The following is a 21128-nucleotide window of genomic DNA, read 5'->3' on the forward strand; positions in this document are numbered from 1 at the left end:
GAGCCTACGTGGTGACGTGTAACACAGACGCGCTGCGCAAAAACACTACGCAAACCAACTAGACATCCAGAGAGAAGGAAATGAATAGTGGAATAAAGTCGTTGTTTTTGTTTGTTTTTGCGCACAAAAAGTATTCTCGTCGCTTGATATACTTAAGATTGAGCCACTGGAGTCACTTGGACTATATTAACGATCTCTTTAATAACTTTTCTGGGCCAGCAAGTTTCGGTCACACTGGAAGCCTATGGATGAGTGAAACATGGCTCAGATTTCATCAAAAATATCTTAATTTGTGTTCCGAAGATGAACGAAGGTCTTGCGCGGTTGGAACAACATGAGGGTGAGTAATTACTGACAGAATTTTAATTTTTGGGTGAACTAACCCTTTAAGTACTGTACTCAAGTAAATGTACTCCGTTGCTGTCCGGCTCTGTATATAATATACAAAAATGTAACGAATAAAGAAGGCATCACTACTAATTACCATAGTTCATGTTTTTCCACAGTCAGTAATTCATACTGTAACATTCGTTTGTTCGTTGTGTCAAGTTGCAGTTTGTTTGAAATAAACCAGTTCACCCGAAGGAAAACTCGATGAAGTGCTATTAGAACATCCTGTCATAGCTTTTTGGTACATAACGGCTACCGTAGATGCAACACGCATTTGAAAAAGCGAGGCGCTGGAGAGCACAATTCGTTTGAATGCAAAATACATTTTCACCACTAGATGGGAGAAATTCTTACACACTGTCCCTTTAAGTGCCATAAATTACATTGACACTTACCATTGAGAAAGGTCCTGCTCCAGTTTGACTATCTGGTTCGTTTCCTCGTCTGATTCTGGCTCGAATTTTTTTTTTTGTCTGATCATACACTGTATACAATTTTCAACACTTGACAAACCATAATCCATCCAAGTAATGGTGATGGGCGTTCCGTTTCCGACAACACGCAGTATACCAATCACAACTGACTGGGTCATCTGACCAATCACGCAAAAGAGGGGGGGAAATTAATCGTTGAGCGAATCCTTTGGGAGTCGTTGAGCAAGTAAGGTAAAAAATAAATGCTTATTATAAGACAACAAAAGTGTTTTTGCATCCTTGCATCCTTGCATGCACGTAAACCTATTGTTGGAGACTCCCAAAACAAAAATAGGAACCTTTCAAAATGTTGCCATAATAGGGGCACTGTAATTATGCCTGTGTGGGTGTGGTTTTGCTAAACTAAAAGGTTTGTAGGTTCATAGCCCTCAGGCAATCACTACTGTGTCATTGAGCAATGCACCGAACCCAAGGCTCCATTCACAGTGTCGACTATCCTTTCTGTTTGTCATTTGTTTTAGAATGCTGTTAATGCTTCTGGTTTACTGGACTGCATTGCTGCTTTTATTGAGGAAATGCACTGTTTCTTTAATGCCCTACAGCAGATTCCATTCATACTGATCTGTGAAAAATGTCAACAGCACCTTAAAAATAATCAATTTCATAGGTATTTGTTGCGAGAAGGACATTCGGGAATTAGATCAATAACAATGCAATGCCAGTCTTTAATCTCAATTATATAACTCTAGGCAATGTCATTTAAATGTACTTATAACTTTAACTTTTTAACTACAGTAATGTCTAAATATTTCATCACAGTAAATGTGTGCTTAACATATTAAGTTATTCATTAGCTGATAGTCATGAATGGCAGTTAAAAATGTATTATTTATTTATTGTAGTGGGATGTTTATCTGAAGCATACAATTCTGAAATATATTAGGCGGCACTAAAGACATTCGTAGTTAATAAAACCAGCATGCTATATATCTATCCTGTCATGGTTATGGGCTGTGTTTAGCTCCACTTTTAGACATACACTCCTAAGCTTTTCCCTTTGGGGAGTCCCCAACGCCATTTTGAAGTGCTTTCAACTTCGTCAAGTGGGCGAGGGAAGTATACTTGGACAGACCCCCGACCCCTCAATTTTGAACAAAGGAGTGAGTCGTATGTACACTGCAGACAGATTCATAGACCACATTGCAACACGATTGTGACGTCAGAACAGCAACTTGCACGGTGGGCTCCATAGTAGATCAAGTGCGTTCCATTTAAGGGTTCCGCCAGTAGTGGGCACTCATGCATTGTAAGCAATGACGTACATCTGAGTGAACGAGGCGGAGGGAAGTTTGCGAGGGAAGGGCATAAATGTGATTTGTGATTGTGATTGTGATTTCATTTTGACATTCTGATCTGTTTCCTTTAGTTCCTGTTTCTCCGCTATGTTTAGTTTCAGTTACCATAGTTACTCATTAGTTAGTTTCTACCTGTGTCTCGTTTAGTTTCTTTGTTCGCCCTGTGTTTATATAACCCTTAGAAGCCATTTCAACTAAAAACGGAAAAACGTTTTGTTTTAATGGCGTTTTGGCCGTTCATTTTCACAACAACGGCATTTTTGGGGCCTGAAAACGCAAACTTTTGAAAATGGGTTTCAAAGTGCAAGTTTTTTGAAAACAATTCACCTTATTTTCGAACGCGGAAGTAAATATGGGTCCAGTTTCCGTTTTTTGTGCGGCACTTCCGTTTCCTCGCTTCTCTGGGCTAACTAACGATATCGATTGCGAAGGATTATGCAGAGTTGACAGAAAAATGTTACACATGCCGTAGCAGATGAATACAACAAAGAACTAAAGCCCCGCCTCACCCAGGTCGGGTACTGGACCTGGTTGAAAACACTCATGCATCTAGCTGGCAGAGTGACAAAACTTCGCCGGCGCCTTCAGCACCGCCCTAAACACGGTCGAGCCAACGCTGGACTAAGTTAATATATCTATGGAGGTAGGCTATTTTGTCATGTCAAATGTATTAATAATGTCATCAGAATGCAACCAAAGCACATGATAGCAATAAGTAGATCATAGATGGCTATAAATAATTATAAATCATACAAAATAAATGCCATGATGACTAGATTTTATACAGGGGTTACTATAATGATTTTGTTTCTCCTTGGAGTTTTTATTCAGACTTCGTAGCCCAGCCACTTTTCTGGTATCGGGTGGTCTTCTGTAGGTCTTGTGTTCACGAAATGAAAAGAACAAACATACGGTCGTTTCTTCAAATGGGCTGTGTGGCGTGTCCGTTATTTCGGCTCCCATGTTAACCGGTTATTTAGAGCTTGCACACTGCCTGCGTGACACGCGCGTCTCAGGGAAAATGCGTGCATGCTAGAAATAGAATCGATGCCTATTTTTCACGCGACACGCAAGCGTTTTGGAAGCGTTTCCAGGCAAAATAGAATAGGAAAATATGTTTGTATGTCATTTTGATATGAATACATATTAATGACATTTTGATGTTTGAATTTAGGTTTTGACATAAATGCAGACATAGCCTAAATGTAAAAAAAATATATATATTATCGATTTTCAAATATTGCACCTGTCAATACAGAACGAAATATTCTGTGGCCTATTTTGCCGTCAATACTGCCGACGTTGTCTTTGCTGCTATATATTTATGTTTAACATTAAGTGCCTTCCACAACTCTCTCCCCATATGTCGAATATATCACCAATGAGGCTTATCATGTCACCTAGCAGCAGCAACGCCTCGTCAGAGACGTTTCTGGTGTGCAAAGACATAGAAAACACCACGCAACAGAAACGCCACGCAGCCAGTGTGTCGCCGGTCGTATAGGGCGCCTGATTATTAAAATGTCAATAATTCGATGATTAAAACACTCCTGCTCCAAGTAAATCTTTCTTTTGTGCCAGTTATTATGACAACCTCTAACTGCACAAACAATCCCGGTCTTCCTCGAAGCCATAACGATGAGTTTGTTGTTACGAACAACGCTCGCCAGTGACCGGAAGTGCCTTACCGGAAGTCTCGCACAAAATACCGTCAACTGGCTGCGTCCGTATTTCCGTTAAAAATAAGGTGAATAACGTTATCGTCTCTGTGTAAACGACAAAAACGCGGATTCGTGAAAACGGTGACGTCATGCGCATGCGTATTATGTGTTCAGTCTAAAGGCGCGTAGTGTTTCTTTACAAAGTGACATCGCCAACTACTGGCCTGGCAGCAGAATACAGTGCTTTAATCGTTTTCACAGATCTGTGTGAACGGGGATCTTTTTGACAACGCTGTTGTCTGTACGTGAAAAAAGCAAAGGAAAATCTTTTCCATTTTTAGTGTGTAAACGTACCCTTACTTTGCAGTCATGTTTTGTCGGTTCTCATTTATGGATTGTTAGTTTGCTTTTTCCCTACATTTTCTCCTGAAATCTTTTCAATGTTGTGGATTTATAATAAAGACTGCTTATTGTTACTTATTTGTTTGACAAACACGCTGACACATCCCTGTTTCATTTCATATTTACATAAAGGGTTAATTCACCCCCCAAAAAAGACAATTCTGTCATCATTTAACCACCTTTATGTCATTCCAAAATTGTATGACCTTTTTTCTGTGCAACATAAAAGACGATATTTTGAGAAATTTTAGAAGTTTTTGTTTTATTGTCCATGCAGTGGAAGTCAGTGATCGCTAAAACTGTTTCTTGTATATTCTGCAGAAGAAAGTGAATCATACAGGTTAAAAAAAGTCATGAGGGTGAGTAAATGAAGACAGAATAGTTATTTTTGGGTGAACTATATCCTCTCTCTTTTGACTGAAAGAGAAAGGCACTCGCGGCTTGTTGTATGTGGATTAAGGCTCTCTCAAATTCCAGGAAATCTGGCTAAAACCATTAAATCCATTAAAATATTTTGGTAAGATTAATTATGTAAATTTATTTAAAAGCCCTAATCCAGACGTCTGGCTCTCTACATCTTTTCATCCTCCATGTCTACTTGGATTGAATAGCGAATAAGACTCAAAGTTTATCTAAAGCCCAATAATTTTCCTAATATCCTCAAGCTGTTGTAGTGTGAAGTGGAAGAGTGGAAGATCATCTTGGTAATAATGTGAGCAGTTCACACTTTAACATGTTGTCAACACAGCCGTATACCCAGCACAGTATGAGCCTAAACTGACCCATATGGACACTAGGCCAGCTAAAACCTGTAACGAATGCATCTGCTGTGCAATACTTCCAACATCTGCATATTGTTATGAATATGGTTTGACATATGGTGAGAAGGTTTAGGTGCGTTTTATTATTCAGTGTGTCATTTTACAGGTTGAACCCAATGAGCTCTATAATACCAGGAGCTTTCAGTTAGCATTACTTTATATGAACGCATCCCAGGACTTTGATTATTGTGAAATGCTGCAGATGTAAAAATATACACTGGTAAAAACTTCTACTATAATATAACAAAATATTTGTGATTTAGAAGCTTTTATTTCATCAGAAGAAATGGCTGTTGCAAGCAGGGTCTAATGGGACCATGCCAATCCTTGCGACCTCTTGTGTGGACTGTGAACCTAGATTCCTAGAAAACATCAGTCTTTTCTCATTCTTTTAGACTGGGGGTCTTTTATTCTCAGAGCATATAAACCACAGAGAATTGTGCACATAAAGGACAAGGGCTTAGACAGTGATATTTTGTTCAGTTTCATATTCTCTGTGGGTTTTTATGGAAGGTTCCCTGAGTATATGTTCTCATGGGACAGAGCAGTTAAGCACCTTCCCCTCAGGGACTCTCACATCGGAGGCTTAGACAAACTGACCCCCGCTATGACCCCCTGTCTATAACCCATCCTACATGCTTACATTCCTCTGTTCTTCTCTTCCTACAGGTTCGAAATAAAACCATCCCATTTTCCCACTCTGAATAATAAAAAGAACATGACATTGTTCACTTTTGGCCCACTTTTGGCTTTTCCTATTAGTAAGCCATTTTCTGCAGGATACATTTCACCTTCGCCTGTGATTGCTGTGCACTCTGTGTTAAGGGTGCATGCTCTGTAAATGAGATGACACTCTTTTTTTGGGATATATACAAACAATTATATTATTGTATTTAAAAATACAATTCATACATACAATGACTGTAGAACATCTCTTCTATGATGAGCATGTTCATGTTTTTAATATGTGCGTTAAAATTCATTATGATTTTTGTGTGTGGAGGTGTGAGACAAAAGTCCTGATATTATAAAGTAGAAAACAAAATCATTAAAATAATTAAATTCTTGAAATGAATACCTAAAGTATTGGCATTGGTTATTACTATAACAGAACCACTTTTTATTATTAGAATAAAATGTGCTTGTCAAATTCAAGCCATATCGGGCAACCAACAACAACAAAACCAGAAAATGATATGATATGATTGTTCTCTCTATGATATTATTTTCAGTTTTTTTCGCCCCATAACTGTGTGTCAAGGTCAATTAGTCTCTTGAAATATCAAATAATTTGATATTTTTATGAGAAGGCAATGTTAGTTCAGGTTGTAAAATGTCATGCGGTGTGACTCCCAAAACAATTATACTTATGAATTACTAATTCATAATTGCTACAAAACTTTAATTTATTATTATTATTAATTCTTTATTCAAGACCCTTAGGTCCATATCACAAAGTAAAAGAAACAGAAAGAAAAGAATAACATACAAATATAGATTTACATACTGTACACCAACATTATTTAAGAACATACAAACTTGAGTCCCAGTGCTTCCAGAACCAGGAAGAATACCTTGTATCACTTAATATAGGATCATTTAAAACCATTATGATTGTATTTCTCGAGTCACCCAATCCACTCATGAAATTATACATATAATTCCTTAACACAGCATGCATATAGGAACATCACTAGAAATGTGTCCACCTTGGGAGTTTAAGCAAAATTCTTAATGTATCATTGAATGCCACCTGAAGCATTCTCATTTTAGCTTTACTATATCTACACCTAGATGTGCCATGTAAAACGATGTACAGTAAGCTCTAAAAAGTGCTATTAACATCACCTGTGCACATATAAAATTTTCGAGCCAGCATATTTGCCTGTCCATATAACTTACAGCACTGGTGCTGCACATCATGTATATATATTTAAAAAAGGATTATGTCATGTATTCAAAGTCCAAGGAAAATTGGTTACACCATATGACTGAGCCAATAATCTTAAATTTTAAGGTTTTTTCAAAACATGAAACCAGCATGACTAAAAAAAAGTACTTTTTTTGTGGACACTTATTCGTCATTGAAACATTTTCATTAACTGACACAAAATTAGCAGATTTCGATCACTTAGTGTGACATGACTTTGTGATGAATGGCTCCGATGGAGTTCTGATCGAATAACCAGTAGAACAATAGCCGAGTTGATGAAGTTTATGTGTGTGAGACAGACAGAGGCTACAGGCCTTTATACAGTACAGTACATGAGCTGTGCTAGTATTAGAGCAGGATTAGTGCCATAAACTGGGCCACATGCTACAGTTGCACGGTGGCAGTCACATCCAACCCGGCGCCTTGAATAAAGGGATTAAGGTGCCATGTGGTTCCAGGCCCGAGCCAGAGAGGGAGAGAGAAAGCGATACCATCACACTTTACTACATTGTATCTTTGTTATTGTTTTCCTAGGCTAACTAGCACATGTCCTTTTATTATAACTAATCTTAGTGCTGTGGTTTCCATGAGCCACATATAGATCTTGATCTACAGTCAGATTAGAACAACAAAGGCAAACAGTAAACTGAAGATCAGCCTGTCATCAATCCGTCATTAGCAGAGAGTTTGCTGGCAATGTTTCCTAAACTAGTGGTCCAGGTAACATTTAAGATGTGCCAAATCATTTACAGATGCTAAAAAGTTGAAAAGACCCAGGGTCCGGCAGTGTCAAAGACATGAACGTCAGTCAACGGAAAGGTCAGTAATCGAACCATTCTTTGGGAATTTAATCAAAGCAGTAGGAGGCTAAATTTTTTCACTGATGCTCATGCAGCCATTTCACTCGCTTTACAAACTCAATAATGACTTGGCAGGTTTTGCAAAAGCCAGACGATTGTCTCCGTAGTCTAGCAAGGTCAATGCCTGACCACCTGTGGATTTTTTGGGAACGTAAGCATCCCAGCTCTTCATTTCACAGCATATCCCCAGGGATACAAAAGATATACAACAAATGAAATGGGAGCGTCTCCCTGAGTTAATGTTTTTATTAGCTTTTGACTTTATTAGCTGCAGTATTAGCCGTTTTAGTCACTGCATTATAGACATTACTGGATCCTAATACACATGGTATTTCATACTGTTCCCATGACCTTAAAATTTAGGTAGGCAGAAATCAGGCCACAGGACTAGACAAACTGGAATGCGTGGGAAAAGTAGTAACACATTAGATTTTAGTGTCAAACATATTAGTGCCTTATAACATGAAAATTAGCCTTTGGGCTAACTTGGGTACGTTTACATCTATTTAAATGCTGATTAATATAAACTGTCCCTTTAAGTTCATGTTCTTCATTAATTTGACTACAGAAACTGAAACAGTTGTTCCTGAAACTGAAACACCAGGTTTTAGACCACAATGATATATTACTATGGTCTAGTTAGGGCCTCCTTTTGCAGGCCAATACAGCATCATTTCGTCTTGGGAATGACAGATAGAAGTCCTTCACAGTGGCCAAATGGACTTCTTCCAAAACAGTGGACAGGGACTATGTGATGCTGGTGGAGGAAAACGTTTCCAGACTTGCTCCTCGAAATGATCCCAAAGTGGCTCAAACATATTTAGATCTTGTGACTTTGCCTGCCATGGCAGTTGTTCGACTTCACTTTCGAGTTCATCAAACCATTCTGTCACAAGTCTTGCTGTGTGTATGGTGCCTTATCGTGCTGATACACGGCACCCCCTTCAGGGTACATTATTTGAACCATTAGATGCCCATGGTCCTCCAATGGTTCGGTAGTACTTGAAAGTGATGCGCCCATCAAGCACAGAGGGGAACGCCATGATGTTGCAGCCCAAACCAAGACTGATCCACCCGTGCTTCACTTTGGACAGCAACAGTCCAGGTGTTAAGCCTCTTTTGGGATTCTCCACACCGTAACTCCCACAGAAGTGTGAAAGACAGTGAAGGTGGACTCATCAGAGAACATAAATGTTTCATGTTGTCCACAGCCCAAGATTTGCACTGTTGGCAGCAATGAAACTGACATTTGGCATTGGCACGAGTGACCAAATGTTTGGCTAGCAGCTCGACCATGAATGTTGACCCTATGTGTGTGTGTGGGTGTGTAGGTGGGTGGGTGGGTAAATGTTTTGGTCCCCATGAGGAAAACAGCTTATAAATCACAGTAAGGGATATTTTTTGAAAATGTAAAACGGGTAGGGGTAGGTAGGTTTAGGGATAGGGTTAGTATAAGAGGAGAGAATATAACATTTTTACAATATAAAAATCATTATGTCTATGGAAAGTCCCCATAAAACATGAAAACACAATGTGTGTGTGTAAATATATATACGCCACCCATTAAAGATGTAAATGTCACAAATCAAAGTGTACATGTTGTATACTATAGATATAGTAGGCATATCAGTGCTATTTTAAACTGCCAATATGCATGGTATAATGTAAATAAATAATGGACTGTATAAAAGTAATGAGGAACATGAAATTAATAAGTAATTCTGTGTTAATATGTAGTTTTCTTTTTGTAGCATGCCTTGCATAGATTAATGTATAACCTCAGGTTGTTTGGTGGATTGTTTTTCCCCCCATATAGTTTACTTTTATTCCAAACACTGTCTAGCAGTGTATGTTGACATGCACTTGGGTGACTTCAGGAATATAAGGGCAACCAAGGTCCATGGAAACGGGTCGCTATGGTGACAGCTGGTAGTTATGGCAACCTGACTCTGCAATGGTGTGCATGAAAGCAGTTCACAACAGAAGGTATTACATTGCCTATATACACTGTTTTGAGTTTTCTATCAAATATATTTAAAATGGATAAACTTAACCATTCCATTTATTCGGTTAGTTGATCGTTCAAGTCTTGGACAAGCATTAGAGACTATGAGAATTCTGCCACTGCTGGAAATACAGGCTATAGGATGCAGCAAAACAATTCAAGCTAAAGGCCGAATAATGACACTTTATTGATTTCTTGTCGCATTTCATTGGTCTAAGCAGAGTGAGAAGACGTGAGCAGTAGTGCATATCTTTGGTGATGAAAAGAGGGGATGGAAAGACAATGAATGCTCAAGAATCTATAAACGTGGAAAGGAATGGAATTTTGGGATCAAGTGGAATTTTTCCCATGAGTCTGAGCTTTGGAATTCACTCACAGAAGATCTTCTGAGTAATGCCGTTATTATTAGCTGTCGGAAGCAGGATGTCTCTAAAAATGCTTACATTTCAGACTAACTTAACTCTCATGCTAATGAGATGGTTAAAGGGGTCATGAATTGAGGAATCAAATTTTCCTTGATCTTTTGACGTGTAAGAGGTTATTGTACTATAAAAATATCCTGTAACTCCAAACTTCCTTCTTAGTCGAAAAACAGCTTTTATTGAAACCAAGCTCTGAAAACGACTCGTATTGGATTTCATCACGTTATGATGTCACAGTGCGACGAAAGACCGCCTCTGCAGAAAAAAATCAACGCCTACTTCTACATCATTGCCACTTTAGCCCACCGCCCACCGATTTGCACGTGTCATGATTACTCCAGCAACAAAACGATAGAGCTAAAGTATCCTCAAAGCAATCCTCTGAGGATTACAAGACTTTTTGAAGTGCCAGTTTGTGAGAAAAACTCTTTGCATTGCCTTCCTTGTGATCCTACCATTAAAGCGGGGCTCAGTAACTTCGGGATTTCTTCGCTGTATTCTCGCTTTTTGCTCGCAGGTTTCTCTCTAGAGCTCCCCCCACAGCTTCGGAATAGATATTTGACAACACTGTTGTAAAAACTCGTTGGCTATTCTCAGACACCAGAGGCTAGCAGATCAACGACATCAAAGCAGATGGGACATTCTTTAAAACGTCTTCTTCATTCGGGTTCGAACAGCGTGAGGGAGCGCAATAATGACGGCATTTTAGCAGATTTATTTTGGCCGTAAAGCAATTGTTTACATCGCGAGACCTGATATCACGCGAGACTTCCTGACGCGGCGGCCCAAAGTTGCAAGTGCGTATTTTCCGCTCACGGGCACCAGGGGGGTGCGAAACGACCACCATTCAACCCGAAATAAGTAATATAACCATTCCAATGACTCCGAAGCTGTTCAGTTAAGGTAAAAAAAGTTACTTAGTTCACCTTTAAGAAAGTGTGGATGAAGTTTCAGCCAGATTGCGTCAGTAAGACACTGTTCAGTTGTTCGCTTCATTTTACTGTGGATTAGTTTTTAAACAAGACACAGTTCGACACAGATGATGCAGTGCCAACTATATTTGATCCAACAGTAATTTCGCAACACACAAGTGCCCAGACAGCAACATAGTGTCGGCTTAGATCCGGCCTACATCTGGTACGTGTATATTCTGGATCTGGGCTGACACTATGTTGCTGTCTGGTTGTGATTAACAGGGTTTTTTACCATGTGTCAATATTGCTTTGTCACAGTTTTTTTTATATGTACTGAGTATTTATGCTATAGCACCACAGTCAAACTGTGAATACCGTAAATCCTCTAATAAAGGCCCGGGCCTTTATTTTACTCAAGCGCATCGCGGCCCAGGCCTTTATTGGAAGGAGGCCATAATTAGAGACAGGCCTTTATTTGTATTTGAGCAAAACGGACTACCAGTAGAATGAATAAAAACGAGATTTTGTGTCTATTTTAACTAGTGCTGCACGATTAATCGTATCGCAATCGCGATGTCAAGCCTAGGCGATTATATGACGCAAAATGCTGCGATTTTATATTAAATAAAACAAATTAGCGCTGTTAACGCACTTATTAATGCAAATGCTTTTAAACCATTCATGCGCGATAAGACATAAACGAGCTGTCTGTGAATGTCCTCCTGACACACACACACACACACACACACACACACACAGATAGACGCGCTCCAGTATCAAGTTCTCTTTCGCGGTAGAACGAACAACACACATATGCCAAAATGAACGCGCTGCCTGTGAATGTGACTGTGACAGACAGAAAGACTCGCGCTAATATCGTGCGTGCACACAAAACAGCATGACAGAATACAGTTCTCTTTCGAGCTTGAACGAACAATAACACATACAATTATGCCAAAATGTCTTTTTGTCGAGTGTCTTCATAACATAAGAGTAGTCTTATGATGAACATGAAGAGTTGTGATGACTCATGAAAGAAGTGTGAGATCCGCGTCTCTGACAGCGGCTGGTCTTAAAGGGACAGTAGCCACTAATTATATCTGTCGCTAAAGTTATTCTTTTTTATTTTTTTATTTTTCTATATATATTTTTTTTATTATTTTTCTTTACCCCTGACATGTATGGTTATATGTACTCTTGTAAAATATGTTTTGTTCTTGTTAAAATGCAAAAAAAAAAAAAAATCTGTCCTAAAGTTAACGAACAAAGGGAACAGAGAAAAACACTCACTGCTCTTGACTAAAGAACTTTTTTCTTTAGGCTAATTATCACTAATCTGTGTGTGCAATTATTTTCCTTGAGAACCAAGCAAGTTGACTCTTGAAACCATTTGTTTATTATATCGCATATCGCAATCATAATCGCAATTTTAACCTCAATTATCGCAATATGACATTTTCCCCAAATCGTGCAGCCCTATAACACACACTATTATGCCAAAATGTCTTTTTGTCGGGTATCTTCATAACATAAGAGTAGTCTTATGATGAACGTGAAGAGTTGTGACTCGTGAGAGAATGAGGCGCGCGTGTCTCTGACAGCAGTGGCTGGTCTTAAAGGGACAGTACACAGTAGCCACTAATTATATCTGTCGCTAAAGTTAATCAAAGAACAAAGGGAACAGAGAAAAACACTCACTGCTCTTGACTAAAGAACTTTTTTCTTTAGGCAGATTATCACTAATCTGTGTGTGCATTTATTTTCCTTGAGAACCAAGCAAGTTGACTCATGAAACCATTTGTTTATTATATCGCAATCGCAATATTGACCTCAATTATCGCAATATGACATTTTCCCCAAATCGTGCAGCCCTAATTTTAACCTATAAAATACTAGGTTAATTGATTGAAAACGTACAGTTAGTTACCATATAACATTATGGTATGCATACAGAACATTAACAACAAATAAATATAATATAAATAATATTTTTTGTGAAAAGCAATGATTCATTTTGAAACAGTATTTGTTCCAGCAGTAGTAACGTTAGCTCCACAACAGCACGCATCTGTGCATTCATTGATTTCATTCATTCATTCACACACTAGAAACGCGTGTCTTTTTGCGTGTAACTTACAGACACTTGCGATTAGAACAAAGCAAATAGAACTGACCTATTTCTCAGCTGGATCCGTTGCTCCTCGAAATAATACTTCCAAGCACTTCTGAGGTAAATTTTCCAGGATTATTATTACTTAGATAGATGTGTGTTATCCAGCTGATTGTGGGTGTTCAGGTTTGCGTGGATCGCCTCAGATTATTTGCGTTTGAATAACGCACGCTCTCCGTAATTAAGAGATCAAAGTCAACAGAGTATTTTGAAACTCGTTTGCACTTAAGAAAAAAAAGCGAGCCTATCGCGCCAGTGCGATTGTCGATCCCAGGGGGTTAAAAAATAGATTTTCGCCAAAAATCCTCTTTGGCTCCGCAGCTGCCATGGTAAACAACATTAGCCTACCGGTGACTGAGTTCTGACGTGCGAGTCAAGAGCGAAGTGATTGACATGACCAGGCTACCATAGCTATGGCTTGGATTCATTAGCAAACATTGCCCCCCTGTGGTATTTGCATGTTACTATCACAAGCATAATGTTGTGGCCTGCCCAGAAAAACGTTGTATCTAATAATAGCCCCGGCCACTATTAGAGACCGGCCTTTATTTACCTCCGCCAACAGCGAGACCGGCCAATGTTAGAGACCCGGCCACTAATGGAATACAGGCCACTATTAGAGGATTTACGGGTAGTTGTGATTTAGTGTTCTTTCGTTTGCTTCAGCATTTATGGTATACGGAAGAAAGCATTAGAGAATGCTGCTTATGTTATTGTTTTGAGCCATTCGCTGTAATCCTGAATAAAAGCTTCAGTGAGTGACATCTTCTGTCTTGTCATCAGTAAGACATTAAGACACGTTTCATTTTATTTAAAAAGCGACACTGCATTTGCCACAACAAAGACTTTTAAAGCATGAAAAATGATTTTCATATGCAAAACTGTTAGCCAATCATAGCAGTGGGCGTTTACTTCCAAGTCTTGAATGCAGCACGAGAGGGTCAAAAACAGGATAGAAAACAGATTTCTTCTACATTAGGATGTTTTTTTGTGTGCTTTTTTTATGTAAAAAATCTTTATCTGGACCTCAGAGAACATTAAAAATGCAGTTCATGACCCCTTTAACATTTCATTCTACCATTTAACTTTAATGCAAACAATTCTAACAACTTCTTTCCACACCCCTACCTGCTGAAAACAGAAAATTCATTCAACCTCACCATTTGTTCTAATTCAGGGACTGTTCATGACAAAAATCTCAGAAGTTAAAATAGACAAACACACCAGACTCAGTCATACCCCTCATGACAGCAGGCAGGTTATTGTCATCACTGTCTCATGACAACAGTTTGCGCAAACTACCATGAGGTGAGAGGCAGACAGATGTTGGATACTGTGATTGATGGCTGCACATGACAGAAAGAAAGTGAGCAATGTGTGTTTCTTTTTATGCATGTTATGTGTGCGTCATTGATATGTTTTATGTCATGCAGCTGGTCTGCGGTCAGCTGAATGGGTCATTACTGTACACATGACTTCATGTTGTCAACACGCCATCTGAGACGGTTATACACTTTAGTTTTCTACACTGAAAGTTTTGTTATTTGTAATGGATATAAGATGACTTCAAAAACATAAAATAGTTTTATCTTGCATCATACACTGTAAAACAGTTCAAGGTGACTCAACTCAAAATGGACGAATTTTACATTGGAACAAAACTTGTCACTGTCTGATATTATCATATGGAAAAAAGCAGCGTGAATTTTCTTTAAAAGTACTTTTGTGTTTCATGTAAGAAAATAAGTCAACATGAGGGTGAGTAAATGCTGGAAAAAAAGTTCAGAATTTGGGTGAACTATTCATTTAAATAAATCTTATTGTTGTGGTTGTCAATATATGAATTGTTATATACTATTAACAGGTCAAATAGCCTGCATTCTTGCTTTATAATAGCCATAACCAAGTACTAATTTATTTATAGTGCTTTTAAGGAAGTCACATAATTGTAACTTAGTCAGATTAATGCAATATCTTTCTCCAAGTCATCAGACACAGGATATGAATTGTTCATATTCATTTGTGGATTCCAGCTGGAGTGTTTTCAGGAATAGCTTGCCTTTATACTCCACCTGTAATTTCTCTTCCACCTTCTTTTTTTCTTTTTCCAGAAATGAAAAGGCAAATTCCATACAGATATGCTGAAATATGATATTACTGAGGGAGGTAGGAATGCTGAGGCATAAAAGGTGGGTGTATTTTTCTCAGCCAATCATATGGCTGTTTTTTGTCAACCATTGACAACGGTATGTTCCTGTAAGACTTCCTCCGCTAAGATTGTGTTCCTTCAACTATGCTTCAACTCTATAATCTGAATGTGCTTTCTGGCATTTGTTAACTTTCCGTCTTAGTACACTGGTTTGGCATCTCTCTGGGGTAATGAGAGACACTTGGAGCCTGGAAATCTCTCTGTATGTGTAAAAGAGACAATTGTGTGTTATGTGCATTTGTGTGTATTGCATCTATAGTGGACCCCAAAAAGAATTTGGGAATTTAATATACACTTAAAAATTATGAATGCCACTGCATTAGATTAGATATGTTAGTGGAACATAGTGAATGTGCTGACATTATTTCTGAGAAAAGATCTAGCAATCTTTGTTTGCAGGTGCCATTTCGTATGTAATGCAATGGAATTTATACTAAATGGGACTTAAGTGTCTTAGTTTTTACCATTTACCATACCAGCGACATTCCTTCATACATTGGGAATGTTGTGCAACCTCTAATGATGCATAGACATTTTTCTTAGTTATATTTGTAGAATTCATTCTCTTGCATGAGTGTGTGGATATTTACTCTCAGAAAAGGACGAATCGTATATATAAATGATGTGTTATAGATTATTTCCTGTGCTTTATGTGCTTATACATTTAGATGGTGGCCATGCTTTTTCATGCACATGCACAAATGCAGTGGTTTTCAAGGGGTTTTGCTATTTGGCATTAAGTGGTAACTGAACACAGAAACCAAATTGGTTATTATATTAGTGTTATTAGCCATATTAGCAAGTAAAATTGCACCAAAATACCACAGTGCTTCTTTGGAATAGATATAGAAAGCATTTTCTCCTTCCTTTAAAAGGTCGATACGCCTATTTATTCTGCTATCCAAACTATGCATGCTTATATCATAAGTTGCATGTTATTATTTTAATTTAACACAGTCTTTTCCTTTCTGATCAGAACAGACCTGTGAGCCATTTTGGGTTGTGACCCTCCAGAGAACCACTGCTCTCCACCACAAGTGCCAGCCAAGCCAGTACGGATATGTTTTATACGGATATAACAGACCTCTTTGGAATGTAATACAAATGCAGCAGCCATTGCATTGGTAACACTAGAGTTTACAGACGATATGAGATGTAAATGGGACATCACTACACGCATTCTACCAAGCACGTTTCAGCACGGTTGGCATTCAAGGCCGAGGCATCAACGGCTTGCAATCGTGCCGTGCCATACCAGGCTCAAGTGAAAATATAACTGGAACCTTTCCTTACATTTCTTAGAACCGTTCGTCCCGACTGTTAAGGTGGCTAAAGTGAGAAATGTGTCCTTCATCAGGCAATTTATCCTCACAGCCAGCAGTAAAACTGAGAAAGCAGAGGAAATAGGAAGATAAGTGGGGGTGTAAAACATACTGTTATAGCCAAAGTCTATTTTTATCAGCAGTAGGGTGAGACAGTGGCGACCGTGTGGGATAATGACAGGCCTTGCTAATCACCAAAACTTATCAGAGGTTATTGAGTTCTTATTTAAGCCATTCCGGAATTTTAAGGTTCTGCCTGCATTCTGAGCGGTTTTGAGATATTAAAGGGGTCATATAATGCCATTTTTGTACAATTTATTATGATTCTTTATGGTCTAAATGAAAAGTTTGTTATACACTATAATTAAAAATTCTCATTAGTATTGTACGAAAACACTAATTTTACCTGGTCAGCTCTGTTTTCAGCACGCCATTTAAGTGCATGTGTCTTTAAATGATAATGAGCTTTGCTCACCCCGCCCCTCTGTTCTGTGCGTACACCGTTTGTAATAACACAATAACCATGACGCGTTGTTCATTATAAACTTGGGATTATGAGAACGTTGTACATAGAAAACATGCCGTAATGTACCCTGAGTGTAAACCTTAGCCGCATTTATCGTGAAGCATGCAAGCGATTTGCAAAGATTAATATAAAGGTTAATAAAACGTTACACTCACTTCTTCTGGAGGTGCAGCAGGAACACGAATAGTTGGTACCGATCCTTTTTTCAGGAGCAGCTTCTTAACAAAGCCAGCTTTATACTGACCCTCGTTTGGTAAGAAATGATTCGCCCAAACATGAAAGCATTGACGTTGATTGTGGGGAATATTCCCTTCGAAAACAAAACTCAGCCACTGCGTCTTCAGCGGTTCGGATTTAGGAACATCAAAATGACTGCTGTGTTCCTTATTACACCCAAGAACAGAACACCACAATCGCTTAGACGCCATTCTGCTCCATCGTATCAACAATGGCGGACTATGAAGACAGCTCGCTCAGGGCGGGTCTGTGTTGAAACGCTGCTGTCAATTAACAATCGTGGGAGGGGCGTCCGACCGTGTGACGTCACACGGTCAGACGGCTCGATTTGAGACAGGGGAAAACATACAAGGAGATTAAAAAAAGACCACTGGATGGATTTTTAGCATTATATGATGGTTGTGTACAGGCACTGCCAACACACATTTCAGTACAATTAACTTGTAAAAGTGCATATACCATTATATGACCCCTCATAAATGCTTTAAAGTTGTTGCATTTCAATCGAATTTGTAGAAAAAGTCCCAAAATGTACACAAAACAGAATAAGAATAATTAAATTTTGACCAAAAAATGTCAGATATACCTTATGATTCCAAGGTGACGATTTATTTACTTTTTAATAGTATTTTGTAAAGTATTTTAAATAGGCCTGATAGATAGATAGATAGATAGATAGATAGATAGATAGATAGATAGATAGATAGATAGATAGATAGATAGATAGATAGATAGATAGATAGATAGATAGATAGATAGATAGATCTTATGTGCTCTATTTTGTTTTTCTTATGAGCCAACCAAACAAAAAGTGACTGTTTCTCATTTATACTGGACCTTATACTTTGGTCACTAATAAAAAACTAGCAGAATAATGTACAACAACAAGGATGTAATTGTATGTATTTATTAATAAAAGAGCCATCATGTTAAGATTTGGCAGTTGCTTATCTGCATATGTCAGCTTTTCTAAAGTTAAGAAGCATGAACCAGCCGAAAACTGGAAAAACAAACCCACCTAAACAGTGACTTTAGCAGATTGTCTATAAAGGTCTGGAGACATGTGATAGGCATTAAAACTCTACAGGAGAGGACAGAAAATCAAAACAACATGAAACAAACCTTATATGGTTTATTTTTTTCTGGCACAAAGCTAAGACTTGGAATTCAGTGCACAAGTTATGGACCACTTTTAGTATGCTTTAGTAAGCTATTTTTGCAACTTGACAGTCCTTGATTTACATTTATGAAGTCAATTATGACAGAATTAAAATTTCCCTCTGGACTGTTACTTTAGCTCTGCATTATGCAATAGAAGCATTTCGTCAAACTCAGAGTTTTAATTTTAGACACATATTCAGCTGGTGCAATGTAGAAGTGAAGAACATACTCTGGCAGACTGGGGAGGGAGGGAGTCGGGTTACAGTTGTAAATTTGGCGGCTCAGGCGAGATTAAACCAGATTTAGGGGACTGCAGCACCTCTCATGTGGGTCATGTGCCAAGTGAAGCTGCCCTACAGACATGTGTCAGAAATCAAAAAGCCCTACATTTGACTACATTCATGGATTTCACAGTGGTGTGTATGAACCTGTCGAGAGTCATTATAGGATTAGTTCGCTCCAAAATGACAGTTTGACTGTTTCTTTTTTTTTTTTCTGTAAAAATGTTGAATAATGTACCGTTCGCTCTTTTGCATGCAAATGATGCAAAAGCAACATAAAAGTGGTCCAACTGTGTGATATACATTAATATGGTCATATAATACTGTAGTTTTATGTGTGGAACAGATTGAAGTTTATAGAGGAATATTCTGTTTCTGATAATGTATCTCAATTCAATACAAAAGTTAAGCTCAATCAACAGCATTTGTGGCATAATGGTGATAATCATACACTGTAAAAAGGGATCAGTTGACTCAACTTAAAAAAAGTGAGGAAACCCAGACGGTTGATGGGACCTCATTGACTTCCATAGTATTTTTTTTCCCCATACTATGGAAGTCAATGGGTCACATCAACTGTTTAGTTACTGACATTCTTCAAAATATCTTCTTTTGTGTTCAACAGAAGAAAGAAATTCATACAGGTTTGGAACAACTTGAACTAACCCTTTAAGTGGTTATTCAGCGAACATCTTGAACCCTGCCTTTACTTTCCTTGGCATATTCATGAGAGCAATTATTCTTTTGTGTTGGATCTTTTCAATGAATCGTTGATCCACTTCACAAGACTGGTCTAAATGATTCATTCACAAATGAATCTTTTATTAGGGTTGGATTTGATTAAATTGTCTAAATAAATAAATAATAAAAGTAGCCTATATATTCCATACAGCAAATATTATCTTACTTAGATACAGCAAATCGCTTACATATCATGATTCAGCTGTTTTAGTATCTCAGCACATGTCTGTTTCAGCTCTCTGGACTGCCTCCAAGAAACAAAGGCACATTTTGATGGATCTGTAGCATGACCTGACAAGCACATTTGCTTAAATGTGTTGAAAAGCATCTAAACTGAGCTTACAATTAGCCATTATTCTGTAATAAGCTGCATTTCAATACCGACGATTAAAAATAATAGATCAGTGATTCAGCTCAGTAAGGGTGACTCAGCATTTTACAGTGTGTGCCTACAGCTACAATAATAGCCTATACACAGAGGAAGGTATGCATAGATTTGCATGTACAATTATTCATTTAAGATGCTCTATCCAAAACACATAGTATGTTAGTGCTACCAGTTCAGAGAAACTTTCTATTTTAAGCATGTGTCGTTTGGGAATCTTGAACTTATCGACCTGACGACTGCATTCAACACACGCTGTCTAGGGAAACATGTTGCCGCACATATTCTTATACAACCTCCTGTAACCCTCTTCTCATTGGTTTACGCCTGTTTTTCTTGCTATCTTGTACTTTTCTGAACAATGCAGTCTCTGTGTTAACGTTATACAGTGGCTGAGGAGAACGAAGAAGAGTGCCAGGTTTTCGAGATAAACGTACAATATCTGGTTTCTCCGCTGATGCCATTCAGGTGCTTTAATTCAGGTGCCTGGACTTGCTTTCCCATGACATGAAAACCTGCAGCATTGTATCAAGCCTTTCTTCCTTTTCCCTGTTCTAAAAGGTCATGTGACTCTCAGGTCGTTTTACCGTTTTCTTTGTTTTGCCAGCACTGCAACCACAGTAACAGCACTAAAGTACAGCCAACTGACATGCACCAACACATAATACTTTGTGTTTTCACCAATCACATTTTATATATTCATATCTATGTTTAGATATGAATATATAAATCAGCAAATCAGATGAAAATGACACTGCAGTTGTAAAATGACTCGGCAAAATTCAAAGCAGTATAATAAAACGAGATGGCAGGGATATTAAAAAGTCTTCAACAGCTTTAGAACTGCAGTGTCAGTGAAGGAGGACAGTATATGGAGCCAGACAGGGCAGTGAAGTTTA

The sequence above is a fragment of the Rutilus rutilus genome (assembly GCF_951802725.1).
Source record: "Rutilus rutilus genome assembly, chromosome: 9".
In the NCBI taxonomy this organism is placed as follows: Eukaryota; Metazoa; Chordata; class Actinopteri; order Cypriniformes; family Leuciscidae; genus Rutilus; species Rutilus rutilus.